Here is a 20,985-nt window from a genome sequence, read left to right as displayed (position 1 = left end):
CTTTCAGAAAGAATCAAATTTTAATATTTCTGTCTCTTGATAACTGGTTGCATAAAAAGTAACAGCAGAAGATGGCAGCAGAGATTGCTGACTCCATCTCATTTCTTTGTATGTGCAGAAGAATACAGACGCTCAGTGAAAGAACAGAGGGTAAGCTTTTCTTTAAAATCATACTGATTTATTTCTGGAAAAATAAATTCATAGACTCCAAGAACATATTCATCAGCTTGTTTTTTTATGGAAATATTGTGGGAGTTAGGAAAGAAAAAACATTCCCTGTCCCTTCAATATGCCTTAATGGCAACACACAAGAAGTTAAGATAGTCCTTGCAAAAGGCCATGAACAAATTGTCTTCGCATAGCTCTCCTGCCTTAGCAATAACTCATGAGAGGCTGCTGCTGTTGTTACATTCCATATAAAAATATAATATACTGAAAATGATGAAGAAGCTCTGATAAAATTTACAGAAAGTTGCTTAAATTTCAACAGGTGACTCAAAGCACTGGTAATAATGCCTACAGTAGTACCTTTGCCATTCTAGTTCATCCTCTAATAGTAAACAATTGTAAAGACCTGCCAGTAGGTTAGCTTGACCTTCTGATTGCAGGCAGTGCTTGTGGGTGTGAACTTAGACAGATCAATTTGTAGGGAGAGTAATGTATTTCATTAGACAAGCTGATATAGCTGGAAACAAAAGCCTTTGGACACTCAACCCCCCTTTCATGTCACAGACATCCACCCGTGCTGATTTGTGCACAGAGCGTCTCTGTGCTTTGTGTCTAATCCGCAGTGAGAGCCAGAGCATTGTTTCTCAGAGACCGTGGAAAACGAGTGGATGTATTTATAGAGGATGGAGTTAAAGTAGATGCAGTGGAATATAGATCCCAGTTTTCTTTCCTCAGTGGCACTGTTGCCTTGCTACCCAAAGTATATTTGGATCAGCTATGTCTGCTCCTGCTCTGGCTGCTGCACACTAATATTTTTTTTGCTTCTGCCCCTGCCTAAGGAAGCTCACTTGAAATCTGTCTGTACTTCTGCTGCTTTTCTAATGCCTGTCTAAGAGAGTCAAGATGCTCTTGTTTGTTCTTTTTTTTTTTTGTGACTTTTTTTTTTTTTAATCCAACATCTATGCTTCTCTGCTGAGTATTAACTGTATGTAGAACTGTATAGCTGAGGCTGACAGCCTGCCTAATTGCTTCAGTGAAGCCAGAGGCATGACTCGGGGTTTGCAAATTCAAGCCCTTTTAGCCTTCAGAATGGTTCGAATTGAAGAAAAAAGGAAACCATCAGATGTGCAATAATGCTTCCTGGAGATGGCATTTTCTAGAGCACGTTTGAATTTTGAGAGGAATTTTCTGTGGTATGTGTTGAAGAACTTTTGCTGCCTCCCTGCCCAGTTGTGTCAGCCACTTGTCAAATGGGAGACTTGAAGTTAGGAACACCTTTCGTGTTTGAATGTTATTTCCACAGTAATATGTCTTCTGTCTTGTGTACATATACCTACTTTTCTCTCTGGTTAATATAATTCAGTTGCTTTATTCTTGTAATTTCAGTATAATCCTAATATAGGCCAAAGTATTCACAACTACTGTGTACACCAGAATACATTTCTGAAGCAGTAAATTCAGGTCAATATTGTTTATTATAGGTTGGAGTGAGAACACATCTTCTTTATAATAATAATAACTTTTCCTGGTGATTTCCTGCTTAGAGCAATCATGAAAAGATATGAAAAAAAAATGAAATGTACCTTAACGTGTTCAGCTGAACTCTGCTTGCTTATAGGCATGACAAAGTATGAGAAGTTGTCTAGTTCTCTCTGCCATAAGCTGCAGTGTGTTGCAGAAAAGGGAGGTGAGGCTTGACAGTCTTCATTATTTTCATTATATATTTGTGAATTCAGATTTCTAGTGTTTCTTTCTCAGAGACTGGTATTTTAGGTTCAGAATAGATTAGGATTTTGAAGTGATGGATAGGCTTTTCAGAACCTGCAAAAATATTTTGAATGATAACTGCTACATTTAAAAAATGCATGTGGGAGTATTGGCACTGTCCTGAAACTGAGACTATTTGCTAGGTTTTATTCAGTACCTGGAGCTTTCCTTTGTGTTTAATTTTGCTCTTTTGTATTAGTCTTTCAGTAATCAAGTGTTGAAAACATTTATAGCATTCTGTGTGATTTCTGATTGAAAGTTCTGATTAGTACACTGTTTATTTAGAAAGCGTAATTGTTTTGTGTGTGTGCAGGCACCACCGGTACTTGTCTAGCTGCTATCTAAGCAAAGACCTCTCAGGATCAATTTCTGAATATGAGTATGCTGTATTCAACTTCAAAACATATGCAAACAAACACAGGGAGAACCTTTTTATATCCTTAGATATAATGGTCTCATTTAGCTTGCTTGTGTTATCAGGTTGGATGAGGCCCCGGGCAACTTGATCTAGTGGGTGGCATCCCTGCCCATGGCAGGGGGCTTGGAACTAGATGATCCTTTAGGTCCCTTACAACCTGAGCCATTCTATGATGATTCTTGATTTTCATTGGTGGAAAATGCAATCCAGCAGAAGAATCTATTGAAGGTGTGGACATCAAATGTTTGGTCTGCATTCTTGTGAGCCTAAAGCCAGCGCTAGCTGGACTTGTACTGGCAAAAAATGATCTATTTAAAAATAATACAAAAAAAAAAAGAAAAATAATAAATTAGAAGCCCATCTCAAACCATAGGCTTGCTGAGTTAGACTGGGGAACCACTAATTCTCAATGGGAAGTTGTTACCCTGTTCCTTAGAAGCTGGTATGATGATGTAGATGTATTGGGAACCAGGACTAAGCACCAGGCTGGTGACTGTATAAAAAAACCCCCAAAAACATATATTGAGATCTATATTTTTTTGTTCTATTTTTTTTCCAAAGGTTCAAAAAGCTCATCAGGCTTTACTAATGACAAATACAAGCATCACCGAAATGGGTAGAGAGAAGAGCATGACATCCAACTGAAAAAAAAATATATATATATATTATATATAAATCTCTTCTTTTATTCTCTGATTTTTTTTTTTTTCGATTTGGCCACCTTTGATTTTTAAATATTTAAATAAAGTGGGACTTGATCAGCAAAGAGCAGACTCTAGTAACTGATCTAGGAAATGGGTATTGGAATCAAATCACCACCACTGGGAAGCTCATTCATTTGCATATGTCACTGCTGTGTCTTTGTCCTCTCCTAAAAGACTGTGCTGCAAAACAGCTCATGACCATTTACTGGCTTGGGGCTCAGGAGCTTTGGGATGAGGCCTGGTATTGGGATTTGTCAGTATGGGACTTCTCTGTAAATTAAATAGTCGGTTTAATTTGAACATTACAGCACTTTGCTGATGCACTTACAGTTTATTATGGTGGAGTTATAGCTTCTTAAAGAGGGATGGCAATATTAGAGAGCAAAGTAATCTGAAAGAAGAAAAAGGTATATTTTTGAATCCACCTGTAGTTTCTGCAGTCATCTGCATTAAATGGCACTAATGTTAGAGCACTGCTTTTGTGGTTCTTTTTAAGATTTTACAGTTAATGTATTATCTAGGAAAAAGTCTCCAGTGGGCAGCAGGGAATGTATCCATGTTTTATGTTCTTGTTTAGACATACAAATCAGTCTTTCAGTATAGTGTCCCATAAATAGATACTATTGTTGATTAAGCTTGTAGAATTACCAGTATGTCATTGATAATTTCAGTTAATTTACACACAGTCTATTGATTTCAAGCTATACTTTAATTTAGAAAGGTTTATTTATCACTTTAAGCAAATAAAAACTTTAATCAGATTGCATTTTAATGCTTCAAATGGGGCAAAAATGCTTATTGAAAATGTCTTCTGTCTCTAAGGCCAAAATGTAGTAGTTCCATCAATACATTGTGCTACAGCTTTCAGGTTTTAATGATCAGTGTCAGATTTGACAAAGATATGCTCATTTTTATTGAAAGAGTTTTCTCCCTTTTTTCCACTCAGTACCTCAGCTTGTTGCTATCAGAGAACTGACATCTATGCCTGTAGGATTTAGTAATACTGCCTACCAAGAAAACTTTCTTTCTTTTTCTAGCTGTGAATGTCAAGCTTTTCCAGTCAGGAACCAATGTTTTTCCTGTAGAAATGGGTCAGACTTTTGAAGTCTGACTGCTCTTGAGGAATATGAGGATGTCTCTAAAACCTATGATCCAGACAGTTTTCAAATTTACCTAAGTCTGGGTGACTGCAGTATTTGATATCATTTGTCTCTCACTTTGCTAGGTTTCTGTTGGACTCTCCATTCTGACTGATAACACAAATTAGAAGGTATAGTAAAAAACAATTCATAAACATCATCTTTGCTAACTATTAGTACACACTATTGTTATCGCTATTTTACAGATGTGGATATGGAGAGAGATATCTCCATATTCAGATTATCTTCTCTGACCTTAACTGGTGGTATAACTAGAATCCCAGAACTTCTGTCAATGGCCCACCAATACATCGCTGTTTGGGGCATCTCTGCCTCACTAAAGATTCTGGTCCATTCCATTTTTTTAATGTCCTCTTCCATTTTTAAAATCTTAAAGACAGGTGACTCTTATTGACACAAGAGGCTGATATTTTATTCTGACATAGACAGTGAAATGAAAATAAGACTTTTATTTTTTTAACTACTTAAATTTAATTTCTTTAAACTTTATGGGAACTTCCATGGGAATGCTCCATTTGACTGTAGAGAAATCTGGACAGAAATAAGGAGCATCAGTAGAAACATTCCTTGACTATCTTGCTCTGAACAAGAAAAGATCTCTCTGAAAATTCTGTGGTGTTTTCTTTAAGGTGTAGGCTGGAAGGGACCTCTAGAGGTCACCTATCCCAACCACCTGCTCAAGCGGGGTGATCTGAGTAGGCTGCCCAGGATTGTGTCCAGCCAGCTTTTGAAAAGCTTTTGAGGGAGACTCCACAGCCTGTCTGGGCAGCCTGTGCCAGCACTCTGTCACCTGCACAGTGAACAAGTGTTTTCTGACACTCAGACAGAGTGGCCTGCATTTCAGTTTGTGCTTGTCCTGTCACTGGGCACCACTGAAAAGAGCTGGGCTCCATCCTCCCTGCACCTTCCCTTCAGGTATTTATGGACATTGATGAGATCTACCCCCAGGCCTTCACTTGTCTAATCTGAACAGTCCCAGCTCTCTCGGTCTCTACTCATAGGATAGATGCTCCAGTACTGTAATTATTTTTGTGACCCTAACCTGCACTCTCTCTTGTATGTCCATGTCTCTCTTGTAGTGGGGGCCCCAGAACTGGACACAGTACTCCAGCTGGGACCTCACCAGTGCTGAGCAGAGTGTAAGGATCGCCTCCCTCGACCTGCTAGAAGTGCTCCTGCTAAAGCAGTCCAGGGTGACTTTTACCTTCTTTGTGGCAAGGGCCCATTGCTGGCTGCTGTTCAACTTGGTGTCCACCAGGATGCCCATGTTCTTTTCCTGAGGAACATTTTCTGGTCAGTAGGCCTTCGGTATGTACTGGTGCCTGGGGTTATCACTCTGCAGGTGCAGGACTGTGCACTTCTTTTTGTTGAACAGGGGAAATGGGAAAGTGTAGATAATGAGAAAGTACAGGCTGCCTTTTCCAGGATAGTCATAAGACTTCTATAACACCAGATGTAATGTATAGCCATACTATAGGCCTGGAAGCATTATGAGTAGCAAAGCTGTCACATTGTTTGGACTAAGCAGGATGATGAAGGCCTCGTGTACCTACATTTTAGTATTCAGTTAACATGGAATAATATACTTTGGATGGATAGCATGTGAAATATCTACATAAGTAAGAGAAGCAGATGGATCTGGAAATATAGTGGGCTCCCAGCCACTCTTTGAATCGAATTGCAGGATCAGTGGAGCCCTTTGGAAGTGATTCTAGTATATGGGGGTAAGGGCTTTGTGGGCTGATGGCAGTATAATGGTATAAATTCAAGTACCACCGCTGAAGTCAGTGTGTTAGCTCAGGTTGTCATTAATGTAACAAGGAGCAGTAGCCTATCTACGGAGAACAGTAAATCCTTTGAGATTAGAGATACCCTGTATTAGCTCTTTTTATTATATTTAGATAGAAAGGATGTCAAGTGTGAGTGTAGGTGAAAAGATTATGTTGATGGGCAGATATGAAGAAGGGATAATAGATTCTCCTTGACCAGGGATTCCCTCAGTGAAGACTACAAACATGTTTTTACTGTGTAGTAGTTTTATTTGTTGTAATCAATGTGACACTGTAATATTTTAACTGGCTTTATTGTCAGATGTTTAAACTGACACAAGCTTTCTCTTTGGTACTGTGTTAATTTTTGGAGGGAAAAGTTGCATATTATTACCTTGTCTGATAGTTTTGGAGCAGAGGAAATAGTGTTGATAAACAGATGGGAGAGGATATTAAGAATTTAAGAGGATATACCAGCTAGTTGGCATGTGGGACTAGAAAAAATATGTGGAACATATACAGAAGTTGAGCTGAGTATTTTTAACTTGCTCCTAACAATGATTACTTTCATGGTTTTCAGACATTTGAGGTATCATTGTTAACATAATGATAGGACCTTAGCAGCAGGATTTGATTCTAGGCTCTGCCATCCTCATTGTAGAAACCTAGGTAGATCTTATAATGTTTTTTCAAGATTTCTGAGTTCTTAGAGTTCTTTTTTTTTTTTTTTGTTGTTGTTCCAAGAAATCTTAATTCTTATATTCTTCATGAATATATACATATTTTATGACTATGACACTGAGGGACAGTCTTCCAAAATAGGTCTTAATATTTGAAGTATTTAAAGAAAAACTGGGCCAGAATGAGTTGAAATCTTGCAGGGGAGTTTCCTTGGTGACCCTGATCATTTAAGCATCACTATTTCTAAGGGTAAAGGAGGAAAAACTCCACATTCATACATTTCCTTGTAGTGAGTCACAGTAAGATGTTCTGTACTATGAATTGGTTACTTGGGTTTTTAACTGACTGAGAAGCACAAGAAAGGAAATAAAATTATTTCATATACCTAGCATTAGGAGACTTCTGTAAAGAAACAGAAAAGAATTTAGATATAGTGTTAGGTTGCTTTCTCAGCACCTATGCTTATAGCATCAGTGAGAAGAACCTTTTAAATGATTTGTATTGGTGTGCTAATTGTACTTTTTATCTCCCTTTGGTTGTTGAGAAAACTGAGGTGGGTATTTAGTTTGTCTGTAATCACGCAAAGAATTAATATTAGAATGATGACTGAGTCTGGCAGTCACCTGTCTCTGACTTACCCTCTACATCACATTACAAATGTGATACTATTCAGAACATTAAAGTTGATATGGCCTTCATCAGGGCAAGCACAGAAAGGAGAAAAAGTAATTTTGCAAATTTAAGAGACCTAGAATATTCAGAACTCAGAAGATAACATTGTGAGAAGATTGAGTAAATTCAAAATTGTAGTAGATTTGAAAATGCTATTATGATCATGAAAGGTAAATAACAAGCTTTCTTATGGTAAATGGATTATTATTCAGAGAAAACAAAGTAGAAAACTGTGTAGCTGTGTAGAATTTTAAAGAGGTATGTGAGTAATTATGCTCACAGATCCAGGGCTCCTGTTGCTTCATATATATATATATATATATATATGTATGTATTTTAATGTGGAAAACTATCTATACTAGTATGGGGTTATAGATACAGAGCAGTAGTGCAGACCACATCTGGCCTTCCTTTCTCATTCTAGCATTGAGCCTGGTTTTCTAGCTCTGAGAAAACCAGTCAGCAAATCTTTGTGAGCTGTCATCCCCTCTTACATGCTTTCCAGCTTTTTTTTTGGAGAAGTGGTACATAAGTGGTCTTACTGCATATATGATGTGGGAGGAGAAAGCATTTTACATGTTTATTTGTCTTGCATATTTCTTCTGAGGCAGAAGATCTTACAGTGCTAATGTGGCTCTGTTAGCCATATCCCGTGATCACTAAGACAGGAAGTGTGGCAATGCTGGATGGTTCACCACACCAGTGAATATCTACATGCAAAATGGAGGATCAGCTGGTGTTAATATCAGTACACAGAGGTAGATGTGTTATGCTTTAATGTTGAGAAAGCAAGAGGTTCATGCTTTAGATGTTTTTTCTTCTATATATTCATTTGTTCCAAAAATAAATAGTAACATTTTCTTTAACTAATACTGAAATAAATCATCAGACCTGCATCATTCTGCAGGTCTATATTCATAACAACTTATATAACACTGTTTTCTATTATACAGTGTGATATATACTATATTCTATTATACAGTGTGACTGCATGTAGTATGCAACTACTACATATAAAGAGGGAAGTGTCTACACGTTTCCATGTACTCTGGAGGGACATAGAATATACTCTTTTCCCATTTTTCTTCCTCTTCTCAAAATCAGGAACTTAATACTATTCAGTGCAATAACTGTATTGGGGAGAATATCCTCTGAGCTCCTAAGGTGAAAGAAAAAGATTCTGTGAAAACCACTAAATTGTTCCTAAAACTGTTAAGCAGTTTTGTGCGTATGTGTTATTCATTGGCTGTTGCTGTGTTGAATTTGGTGAGAGCTGATTTCCTTTCTGGATGATATGAATTTCTTGTGCAGCATCTCTGAATACATCTTTCTGTGAGTTGTGATTAGATGGAGTGAAACAGACACTGTCACTTAGGTATCCTGTATAGAGGAAATGTCAGCCCATCTGTCTGACATCGACATTTGGGGTTGAAAAGGCAGTAGGATTGTTTAAAGACTAATCTCCTTAATGTTTCAGTTAATCTTCCCAAAACCTTGAGGGTAGTGACAGATAGCTCCATGAATTTCCTCAAGGTGTGAATATGAATGTGTGCATTTATAAGACCAAAAAAATAAGTAGGAAAAAAAAAATCTACATCCTAAACCCACAGATGCCTCAGGGGCCTCACAAACCGAAGACACTTCATCATTCACTGCTGGAAAGCTTTTGTCCTCTCATAATCAGATTCCTCCACAAAATGGTCATCATGTTCTGCTCACATGCATTTATTATATTACCATCCTTGGTTCTGTGGAGTGGAGAAGTCACATGTGTTTGTTCGTCTCCAATAATACTAGCAAATAAGGCTTATTAAGAGGCTAGCCAATGTGGTACAACAGATACAAAATATATGTACAAAAGATGTGTAAGACAATGCATGTAGAATTAGTGATTCATTTTTTTCTTCTGAGGTCAAATTGCTGTTAATTGCTATGAAAACACAAATCTGGACAATGAAAGTTTCCGTGGAATGAGTCCCTGGGTAGGAATATCTGGGAATTCAAGATCAAAAGGAAGAAACTTTATTGTAAAATATAACATATTTTACTCAACCTAACCTAGAACATGTTGAGCTAGGCTAGTCATCTCAAGGAAAGTCATTTGTTTGTTTGTTTTTGTTGAGTTAATTACCTCTTGGAGACAGAGTCTATTCAACCTGGGCACTTCTGCTGGTCTCTGGCAAAACATTTTCGATATTTCATATGCCAACTTGAAGTAAAGAGAAAACTAATCAAAAGTATAGAAAACTCTATCGAACTCTAGGAACTTAAACAGATTTTGCTTAAGATTGGTTCAAAAATGAATAAAGAATTCCAAAGAATACAAGTAAATAATCGAAACAGCTTTGTTCTTCCTTTTCATAGCTCAGGGTGTGTCTATGTAGATTTTGCCTGATTTGGACAACTAGTTATTGTAGCTTCATCACACATCTGCCTGTGCTTTGGAGTTCTTATCATCTGGCAGATAACTTCCTAGCTTCTAAATGCTTCCGCAGGATGCATAAGCTGAGTAAACAAAAGAGATAAAGAAGCTTCATGCTATTTCCTTAGTTCATATGAATGCCACTATAATTGATTTAGGAGAGAGAAAAAAAAAAGGAAATTGTTTCCCTGGAAAAGTATATTAGCATTTTCTTGAATTCCTTGATGTCTTCCTCCCTTCATGTGAAGAACAGAGACGTCTCCTCCTCTGCTATAATGCTTAAAAACTACAAAGCGTCTCTGGATAAACTGCTCTGTACCAAAAAGATTTTAAATGGGTCAGATGGATTATACTCAAGCTGACATTTATAAATGATGCTATCCATTGGCTCCAGCTGTAGATCACAGACAATGCAGAAATGCATAGGGACAGTGTCAGACTTTACTGCTGTGATGTTCTAACCTTGCCCAGAGCCTGGTGGAGTGGAAGACAACCAGACAGCACTTAACAGGGCAGATTTACTAATTTACTCATTATCATGATCGGATACATCTACTTAAAAGGAAACCGTCAGTTCAATAGAAGAGAGAAGACTTGGTTTATTTAAAAGTGGTGAGAAACAGAAAGAATGAGGTGATTGCAAGCTGAGGAGGAGAAATGTTTCATTAGGTTTGAATTAAAAACCCAGTGTATGGAGCTCATTTCAGGCAGTCGAGGTTTCGATGACAATGTCAGACTGAAGAAAGAACAAAGAAAATGGAAGTTAAAATAACCAGCTTGGCTTGACAGAGCTGAGCAGAATGGAGGAAGAAAAAAAGTGTTGATGAGAGTAGAGGCAAAGAGGTGCTTGGGACTTCTTCCTCTTAGTCTCCTGTGCCAGGAGCTTCTGAACAGAGCAGAAGTTAGAAGAGCAAGGGTCTGTATGAAAGATGGAGAATCATCATCAACTTTCAGGACTTTTCTTGCCTGTTATCTTCTTATGCTTGTTTCTGGAAACTGTTGCTCCTGAGCTAAGGTAGCAATGGGTGAAGAACAGGTTGGAGTCAGGAGAAAAATACCTGTCAGTATTTTTGGTGTCAGGAGGCAAGCAGAGTAGAGTAAACATCTGAATTTCTTACTTTGAGTTTCATTGAACCTCCATACTGAATCCCTCCTGAATAATCCTTCCAAGATCTCTAAATAAGTCTGTGTTTAGAATACAAAAATGATAGTGAACTCATGCTACTGCAATATCGAAGAGCACAAACTGTCATTTGTTGACCTCCTTTACCAGATTGCCCTTTTAAGACAAACATGGAGTAAATACCAGAATAATCAACCTTTGCTGTTAAAACTAGTGCACCTATAATTGCAGAAGGGGATTATGAGAGTTTTAATTAAGCAAAATAGTGAAGACCTTAACAGGGTTTCTGGCTTCCTTAATTTTATTCTGAATTTCGTGATACTTGGCACTACATAACTATTGGCTGCTGAACCAGTAGGTCCTGGTCTGAGAAGTTCAGCCACCATTCAGAACAAATAAGCTTCTAGCTTGCATGGACAAGGAAAAAGTTTAAAACATGGTGTTACAGGAATATAGGAGATAGCCTCAGGGGCTGTTTGAAATTACCGAAGCCAGTTTCTGCTTTGTGACCTTTCATTTAAGGCAGTTTGATTTTATTTTTTTTCCTTGTTGCTACATGGCCAAGAAAGTATTAAAGACCAAGAGATCAGAAAGAAACTAACCTCTTCTACTCATAATTATTTTTTTTTCTTTTTGGAAATATGATTTTCAGTATTTTTATGATCTGGCTCATAACCTCTGAACACTGCTTTACTTTTACATTTTATTTAAAGCACAGGCTTTCCATTTGTTCTAGTTTTACCCTACTGGGCAGCTAAAATCCACCACAGCCTCTCTCTCACTCCCCCTCCTATAAGAAGGGAAGAAAGAGGGGAAAGAAGAGAGCACGCTGGAAAGAAAAAAGGGCTCACAGGTTGAGATAAGGATAATTTAATTAAAGGGAAAAGGAAGAAGGGAAAACCAACCAAACAAAGACCTTGTGGAAGCACAGAGGGAACAAAAAGATTATCTACTCAACAACAAGCAATGTTTGGCTGTGTCCCGTGAAGCAGGGCCTCAATATGCGTAGTGCTTGTTTGGGAGAACAGACGTCTTCATAATGAGAGCCTCCCCCCACCTCTTTCCTTCTCCTTCCCCACCTTTTATTGCTGAGTGTGACACCATATGGCATGGAATGTCCCTTTGGTTGGTTTAGGTCAGCTGCTCTGGTGATGTCCCCTCCCCATGTCTTGCCCACCCCCAGCCTGATGGCTTTAGAGAGGGTGTGGGGGGCTGGAGGGAGTTTTGATGCTCTGCCAGCACTACTCAGCAATAGACCAAACACTGGTGTGATACCAGTGCTGTTCTAGCTGCAAGTACAGAGCAGAGCACTGTATGGGCCATAGCAGGGAAAGTTAATTCTATCCCAGCCAGACCCAGTACACCATTAGACCATAACTCCAGCATTCTGGGAAGCTGTCTCAGTGTTGATAAAGGTAAGTACACCTGCAGAGCTACCAAATGTTTTCTTCCTCAAATGTTTCTTCTCTACTAATTTCACAATAACATGCTTCCTTGAAATGTTTACATCTTCTAAATGAATCGGCCAGTTGAGTTTGATGTAGCTGAACTTCTGAACATCACACAAAGAGACATATCTTTTCTCATTATTTTTATTGCATGTTTTTCTATTTTATTTTATTTTGTTTACAAAGAGGTAAAAGTGATAAAAGTACAAAACCCCAAGTTGTTGGAAGATTTTTTTTTGCTACTGTTTCAAAAATCATGGCTTTTCCATCAAAAGATACACTCAGCACTAAGAATCTAATTTTTGATAGTAGATATCCTGTTGAAATCTCAGTAAAGGCAAGAGAAATGAATTAAGTGAAATGGAATGGAATAGGTCATTCCAGAATCCAGTGACAATTATCTTGTTTTCCTGAGAACTGGATCTGCAGTCAACTGTAATTCAGGTCATTATTCTGTAACTATGTAATCTTTCTGTACAATTAAAATAAGGTTTTTGAAGTGAAGGAAGGAGATCAGAGAACAGGAAGGAAGGATACTCATAGCAGCTCCAGAGACAGGCTGGCGTTTATATGGCTTGTAAAGAGAAGCAGCTTAAAACCACTATGAGAATTATGCAGTGGAATGGTATGAAAGGTTTCTGGAAATGTTTCAGACTCTTCTTTCTTTCCATCCACAGCAGTGATATGGTAATATAACTGATACCAGTGCAGTGGTTTAGCATCAGTGTGCAGAAGAATAACAATTATGTATTTATTTATTTATAGTAAAATCAGTTTTTTCTCATGAACAGGACTGTTTTTGATAGAGCCTGTCAAAGACCAGTGGTAAATCTTTAATGAGATGTTATTTCATTAATGTGTACACTATGACTGCAAGAGGAGTATTTAGAGAAAAATATGTTCTATAATGTTATACCAGGATGAAAAAAGTACTTTTTGTCCTCCTCTGCAAGTGAGAGCACATAGATCCCAAAGAAACCAATTCGAATATCTCAATTAAGAGAGAATGTTGTTTCTTAGTGTCATTAGACTTCAAGGTAAGTCTTGTTCCCTTGTCAGGATATACACTAAAGAAGCTGTTTAGCAGCTACTCGTTCTTTCTTCCAAAGCAGATATTACTTTAAAGTTAGAGCTGTAGTAACTTCATTTAGTTTGGTGTTCTACTGTCAACCTTTTAAGTGGTGTGACTGCCAACATAGTTAAGTGCTAGAAGCCAAGAATCGGCCTGGGAAGAGCTGTGGCTGAAGTTAAAACTTCTCAACGTCTTTGACAATGGACAGTGATAAAAAAGGAAGCAGAAGGGTTGGCTGTGGAAGCTGGGCCAGCTGTGACTGAACTGGCTGGCACTTATCTGTGGAAACACAGGAGAGGCTCTGCAGTTGTTGGAAAAGAGCCCTGCTCCTGTCCACGTGTCTGCTCTGTTTTAATGGCTGGTGGATGGTTTTGGGTTAGCCAACTGACCGGTCTTCTGTCTACAATAATGACACACAGCTGGTTGAGCTGATCCTGGATACCTCAAATGGGAACAAAAGGCAAAGCCTGGGAGGTGTGCTGGGCAGATGGGGTGCTGAGTCCTCTGCCATGGATTTCCTTCTGGAGATTGGCATATGAGACCTGGCAATTCAGGCAATACTGCTACTGCTTGTAATAGAGATTAAAAGATTTTTCAAGGACAAAAAGCACTATGACTGACACTTAATGCATGAAGTTCATGGAAGAGGAGTTTTTCTTTTGTGGGAAAGTCTGACCAACTATACCAAATGAAACCTGTTGACATAGGTCCTACAGCAAGAAGTGAAAAAGCTGCTGGCTGAATACAGAATAAATAGAAGTTAAGCCTGATGCTCCTCACACTTTAGACCAAATATTTAAATACCAATATCAAATTTGAATGGAGGAAAGAAAAAGAGATTCAAGCAGATGTGCTAGTACTCACACCAGGATTCAGTGGAACTTGGTCTTCCCCCCTGCTGCTGCTGTGGAGTTTCCATTTGACTACATGTATTGTAACATATATAACTGTTATCTTGCGGTTAAAAAAAAAAAAACAGTCCCACATGTAACTTGGTCCCACTTCCCTAAGTTACTGAGGTCACTACCTTGCAGTTTCTGAAGTAACTAAAGAGATGTAAAAAACCTTCTGTGTCCAGTATGAAGCATATGATCACATTCAGCACTTATGAGGGCTAAAGTAAAAACATACTAAACATCTGTAGGGGCCTAAGGTATTTCCAAAACGTCTGAAAAAAGTATTTTCCCCCAACCATCTATATAAATAAATGTATAAAATATTTACACACTTGTACTCAAATATCTGATTCTTTAGAAAATGTTTTCCAAAGCCTCCAATGGTTTGAAGACCTGTTGCCTGCTAATCTGTAGATTCTATCTAAAGGCACTTTGACTTGAGTGATAGTGCCTTTATATTTAATGTACACAATAAATTGCATATAAAAATATTTTATATATTATTTACACATATTATAATGTAACATTACATATCTGAAATATATGTATAAATGATTATACATATGTTAAATAAATCACAACTGTATAATTTATTTTTGTTTTAGAATGAGAGTTAGTAGAAGTGCTATTAGAATAGAGAAACTTAGTTCTAGCCACAAAACCTGTAAAAATGGTATTCCTATGCATATAATTTTATGATTTGGTGACACAAGAGACCATCAGACTTACCCTGAGCTCTCAAATATTTATCCCCTCATTTCTGAATGCTCTGGATCTGTAAATAACACTACTCATGGGTAACATGTCTCTGCAACGAACCCATGCAACTGCTGATAAGCACAGCTGCTTCACAGAAATGTAGTTATGATATTGCTACAGTGCTGTGAGCAGTGTAGTCAAGAAAGAAATACAACCTGTTACAAAAATCCCTCTCCCCCAGTGACTTATAGTTGTCTAAGGTCATGGAGTAATTTTTCTTCCTCTTGAAGAAAAACAAGACCAAGAGGAAGAATGAGTTCTCATTCCACGAGCATAGTGCCTGTTTTATTTTGACAGTCTCTTTTGGCAAATGATGTCCTGGCAGAATAACTGAGTGGCCAGAGTGAGCATTTAAACCCTTGGAAAAATAACATGTCCTTCATGAAAAATTCTGACTGCAGAAATGTTGACCCACTACATTAAGTTGAGAATATGATCAATCCAGAGGTCAGATGACATGAAAACATGTATACACTTTGTGTTAACCTTTCATGTCTGTGAAGGACAGATGATAAGCCCTTTACCCTGCTGCCAAACTGAATAGGGATTCAATCCCTCCACTGGTTCCACTGTAATTAAATGTGGATTTTATGTAAACCGCAATTCAAACCTTTTATGAATTCAGAAAATGCTGGCTTCATTTTTCTTGTCAAGCTACAAAACTAGACCATGACAGATGAGTTTGAGCATTTGCTGATCATTCATCTACAAAACATAATAGTTTGATTCTTTCACTTAAGGCTATTTACAGAAACAGAAGTTAATTAATCGAAGCATTGGTGCTCAGCAAATTCTCTTTATTTTTTTCCCCTTTAGCCAGATTTCATTGTATCCTAAGAAAAATCTTTAATAACTTGATACAAATGAAAGATCATAGAAACTATTTTCTAATGAAAAAGCACATTTATTTAACTTTAATATAAGAATAATAACACTGGCTACATATACCCATACAAATATACTGTAACTCAATCAAGAATGCAATCAACTAGTTTTGTGCTACTCATGCGGCACACCTAAATAATTGAAATTAATCAAATCCCCTAGAATCAAATGGAGCAGTCACAGCTATGTGAAGCTAGTGCGAAATTTAATTTGTGCTAATCTGCCTTGGAGAGTGAAAGCACAAAGTATACTACAATATTAGCATCAGTTACCTGTTTGGGACTTAAGTTCTATATATATATATTTTTTTATTTCTCGTTTTCTCTGCGTTACGTAGACAAGAACAAATATAAGGAAATGTGATTTTTAAAATTACTACTTACATTAAAAAAGTAGGAAAGTCCTTACTTTAAAAAATGTCATCTTTTAGCACTCTTCTACTAAGGGACAACTATGTTGCAGAAGTATCAGAAAAGGAAGTTACTTATTCAATAAATGACGATAAGCAACCAGTCTTTAATATCATTCAGGAATGAAATGCAAAAAGCCAATTCAGATAATAAATAAAAGATTTTTGAAGAACTGCTTTGTGCAGTGATCCAAAGTATAACAGTAAGGTTGAAAATGAGACAAATACAAGAATGACAACTTAAGGGATAAATTTAGATCTAAATTATTTTTTTTTCCTCAGGTAACTTTGCCTTGAAATGGGATGCTACCTACACAACACTCCAATAAGCATACTGTTCCCAAGGTGATAGTGGAGGTGCAATATTGGTTAAAAGAAGCAGAGCAGTACCACTTCTGTACACATTTGAACATACACATGAATTTTACAGATACTCAGTTCCAAGACACATTGCTAACAGCCATTGTCAGTACTCTGTTGTTAACAAAGTAGGGATTTTCTACTTATATATATATACTTATATATATGTATATATATATATTTAGCTAATATGTCATCCTTAGATACTTTAATAATGCTGGAAAGTATCAAGCACAGGGTCTTTTGTATGACCATAAGAAGCAAGGGCTGCTTAGCTTATTTTAGACACATAAGATGTATATGAGAAGAGGGGCTTTTAGAATCGTGATCAGTTTGATAGTCCCAAGATAAGGACTGATGTGATGCAGATGCTTTCGCTTACGTAGTGACACTTGTGTGACAGCAGTGGTGCTTGTACTAAAAAGTCCAGTGGTGCAAAGGACCCTTTGTGGTAAAAAAATCAAGTCAGTGTCAATACTGATAGACACGGGTGACCACACAGCTTGACAACCAAGAATAAATTAAAGGCCTAGTGTGATCAGACACGCCTTCCTAATGTAAGCAGTAGGGAAAGGCTCACTCCATGTGTCTACCCAAGTGTCACTCCAAGTCTCTACCACCAGGAGCCCCCCTTGGCCTTCTGTGTGAAGAAAAAAATCTGTTCCTTTGTAATCCATGATGACCAGGGGAGGAAAATAATCAAAGTCTGGAGCTTTATTGATTTATTTACAATGGCATGAGCAATATTTTCTACTGAATAACACCACTTGGCTGTCAAATTCATCCTCTCCCTCATGGTGATGGAAAGATTTGAAAAAACACTCTTCTGTTCTGCAAGGGTGGGTAGATTCTGCCCAGCCTGGGACGACAATATGAAAGAAAGGAAACAAATTTTAAAATGTGACATATCAGGAAAGGAGGCTGGTTTCATGGATCAAGAAACAGAAATGAGAGAAGAAATGCCATGAGATGAGATGCCATGTCAGTGGAGAGAAAGATTAAGGGGAATCAGTAGAGAAATGACCAAAGAGAAGTGACATAGCAGAAGAAACACTCTTTGCAGTAGTGTACAGAGTGCCTGTAAGGGAAGAATGACTGTCTTTAACAAGGCAAGAAATAATGATGCTGGCTGATGAGAATTTGGACAGTCATTTTAGCTGTGTTGAGAGAATAAATAGGAAAGGTTGAACAACAGAAATGTTACTTAGAACATGCATGATCAAGGTGACTTTGAGAGACTATGAACTAAAATGAAAGATAGTGCTGAGAATTATGATCACTTTCTGCTTTTACAAGTTTTATAAGATGAAGTTTTTGATTCACCTTAAACCACAACGAAACTCATGCATAACTGCAGCAGTCTTTCCAGTTGTAACCTCAAGGACATAAAACCCCAAGAACATGTCCTAGTCCTCTGTGTGCTACTTGGGCTGTGAAGTTTTGCTTAAATAAGCAAGTAAGTGGATTTATTTCTCATTTTTATTTTGCATATTAATTGTTACCAAAGGCAATTACAAGACACATAACTATAAAGATTCTCAAATACCACTATATCACCAGTAAGTGGAACAAGAGCCTGAGAACATTGATTTTCTTTTCTAAAAATGCACAAGTCAAACCATCAGCTGCTATATATCAGTTCAGAATGCTGAAAACACTTTTACACCAAAGGAAAGTCTGGCTCTTCTTTCCTACGGTTTGGTGATTCCATCCTGTTTTCATTCAAGTGTGTGCTTCTGAGAGGATAAGTACTGAACTGTAGTTCCTAAGGGCTGCAATCTCTTAAAATATAAAATAAATAACTCTCTTTGGAATAAATATTTTACTTCTGCCAGCTGTATAATGCTTGGGTTTGAAATGTTATCATCAAAAAAAAAAAATCTAGAAAAAAAATTTCATGCTGTCTGGCTCTGAACATGAACACAAATAAGATCCTGAAAGTGCTGAATCATCTGAAAAAAAAAAAAAAAGAGAGGGGGAGAGAGAGAGAGAACTGAATAGCAGCAAGGATTCAAGCCTTTCCCTAAGGCTTTCTTTGAAGAAAGGCAGTGTCAGGTCTTGCCTATCCATCATTAGAATGGGCTAATCTGAGACATTCACACAGTTGAGGCATTACTCTGTGCTCTTTCTGGCTCCTTTTGTGACATTACAAGTCTATACAAGCAAAGTTGTTTGGGATTTACTGCATTAGAATCTCCAATATAGGAGTAGAAGGGACCACTGCAGATAATCCTGTAGAACTGTTTCTGTTCTAAGATTTCAAATTTACTTGCTTAAGTGGGAAACAATGTCTTTTATGCTAAAATTTTCATACTTTAGCACTGCTAGAAAATTATTTATTTATTTAGTCTTGGAAATAGAAAAAGAAATACCAGCGGTTTAGGAAAAGAATAGAAGCAATATGTATTATTGTATGTGCCTCTTTGAATAAAGTAGGCACCCTGAAGTTGTCAGGTTTACTCCCCCAACAATTTCTGTCAAAATCCTTCATTCCTCTTCATCATTCCACTTTTCTACCTTTTGCTGACTTCCTCCTCCAGTTTTCTATTGCTTGCACAATAGCTGTAATTAATCAATTGCATAACTGGGGCCTTTGAAAGTACTTTGAAGACCTTTCAGGCCATGGTGCTTGGCTTGATGGTCAGGGCATGTTTTCTGAGGTAAGTCTTCTGCTGGATAGCTCCATGGGCTGAAACATCTTTCTGTACAGAAGTTTTCCATTGAGTTGTGTAAGTCTTCTATTACCATATTTTATGCATGTACTACATGTTGCGTCTGACCCACACTCATTTTGAAGTTGTACTTCTGCTTGAAGTATCCTCAGATAACCTGTAGCCAAGATACCCTCCATTAAATCAAAGCAATGGACAGAAGAGATGAAGTGATGCACAGGACTGTAGTATAGAAAAGCTTACTTGGAGAGAGGAAGTTGGCTATAGGAAAGCAGATGCAGTGGAGTGGGCTCCCAGGGAAGAAAGAACTCTGAGGAAGATTTCATATTTTGAAAATGGAAATAACAGAAATATAATGTATTACCGTTGCTGGTTATACATGTGAAAATGAAGGGTGAAAGATGATTTTTAGGCAAATACATTGGTGTCTGACAAACTTGATTCCTTCATCTTTGTCAGTGTTTTGCTGTGATATATCTGTGCAACTATTTAGTTTCACAGGAATTCAGTCACTAGATCATTATATAAAACAGGAATTTGAAACAAATGTTCACACTGGCTAAAATACATCAAAAAGGACAAATAAAACAAAGCCAGCTGTGAACTATGGCAAGCTCAGTTCATTTCTAGTACTGCCAATAAACTGCCTTCTGTCAGAGAAAAAAGGGTATAAGCAAACTGAGTCTGGATTATTCTGAGCTTTTAGCTGTTTTTCACACTTTTATCTCCTTAAAATAATGAGTCATTTTATTTTAGTGGTTTTGCTCATGTAAAATAATGGTTGAAATTAAGTTTTCTAATTATGCGTTTAAATAGAAGAAGATTGGAATTTAAATTCTCATTCACTGCTAACAAGTTATTTAATAAGGATAACCAGAGTTCAACTTTGTATATTACATGGTTTTTGCATGATTTAAGACACCGTGGGGTGACTCTCTAAGTATTCTGCTTTAATCACAACCAAAACGTTCAATTTTTCTCTCATATAACACGAAGACTTAAACTGTTTTAAGGATTGAAAAATTGTTAAAGGCATCTTAATTGTTAAAGGCAAGAGTTGTTTCTTACCATGTATTGCATAGAAGTCTGTAGGCCTTACATCACCGTAATACCTGAGCATCTTCCAAAATTACATTAATGACTTGCTGAACATCTGCTGCGTGCAGTTCTCTCTTCTATTCCTGCTGTTGTTCAGCTGTAAGTAAATAGTAAATCTTACCTTTTTGTTCTCTCCAGTTTCTTATAATGTGGCAGTCACTATGGTAGCTAAAAGCCTTAAAGGCTGGAGTTAGAGGATAGTGGCTTGATATTTTAGAGGAGGCTAGTCTCGGTTTATTTTTGGTGGCATCCATGTGGTGGAAGCCCTGCTAGCAAGGCAGATGTATGCTGGCTCAAGATTTGTCCAGCCATCAGGTACTGCATGCTGCTTTTGCTGTGAGGACATGCAGTTAAGTGGGAGCTACGCCTTGATGTTTCGGACCCAACCTTTATTCTAGCTCTGCAGAGGTAGCTGGTTTGAGTAGTTTGAGTCAGTTTCTAATGTTGCTTCTTAACTCCAGTAGTAGTAGTAGTAGTAGTAGCAGTAATAGATAATAGTATT

At 37.5% G+C, this 20,985-nt stretch overlaps 1 protein-coding gene across 18 annotated transcripts in view; it reads left to right on the top strand.

Annotated features, from left to right (window-relative positions):
* LOC308196010 (uncharacterized protein) overlaps positions 1-20,985 on the top strand; it is a 380,840-nt gene that overhangs the window by 77,589 nt on the left and 282,266 nt on the right. The gene's annotated exons all lie outside the window — the stretch shown is intronic.

Source organism: Anser brachyrhynchus (assembly GCF_964034855.1).
Source record: "Anser brachyrhynchus genome assembly, chromosome: 5".
NCBI classification, from domain to species: Eukaryota; Metazoa; Chordata; class Aves; order Anseriformes; family Anatidae; genus Anser; species Anser brachyrhynchus.
This window is presented reverse-complemented; position numbering and strand designations above follow the sequence as displayed.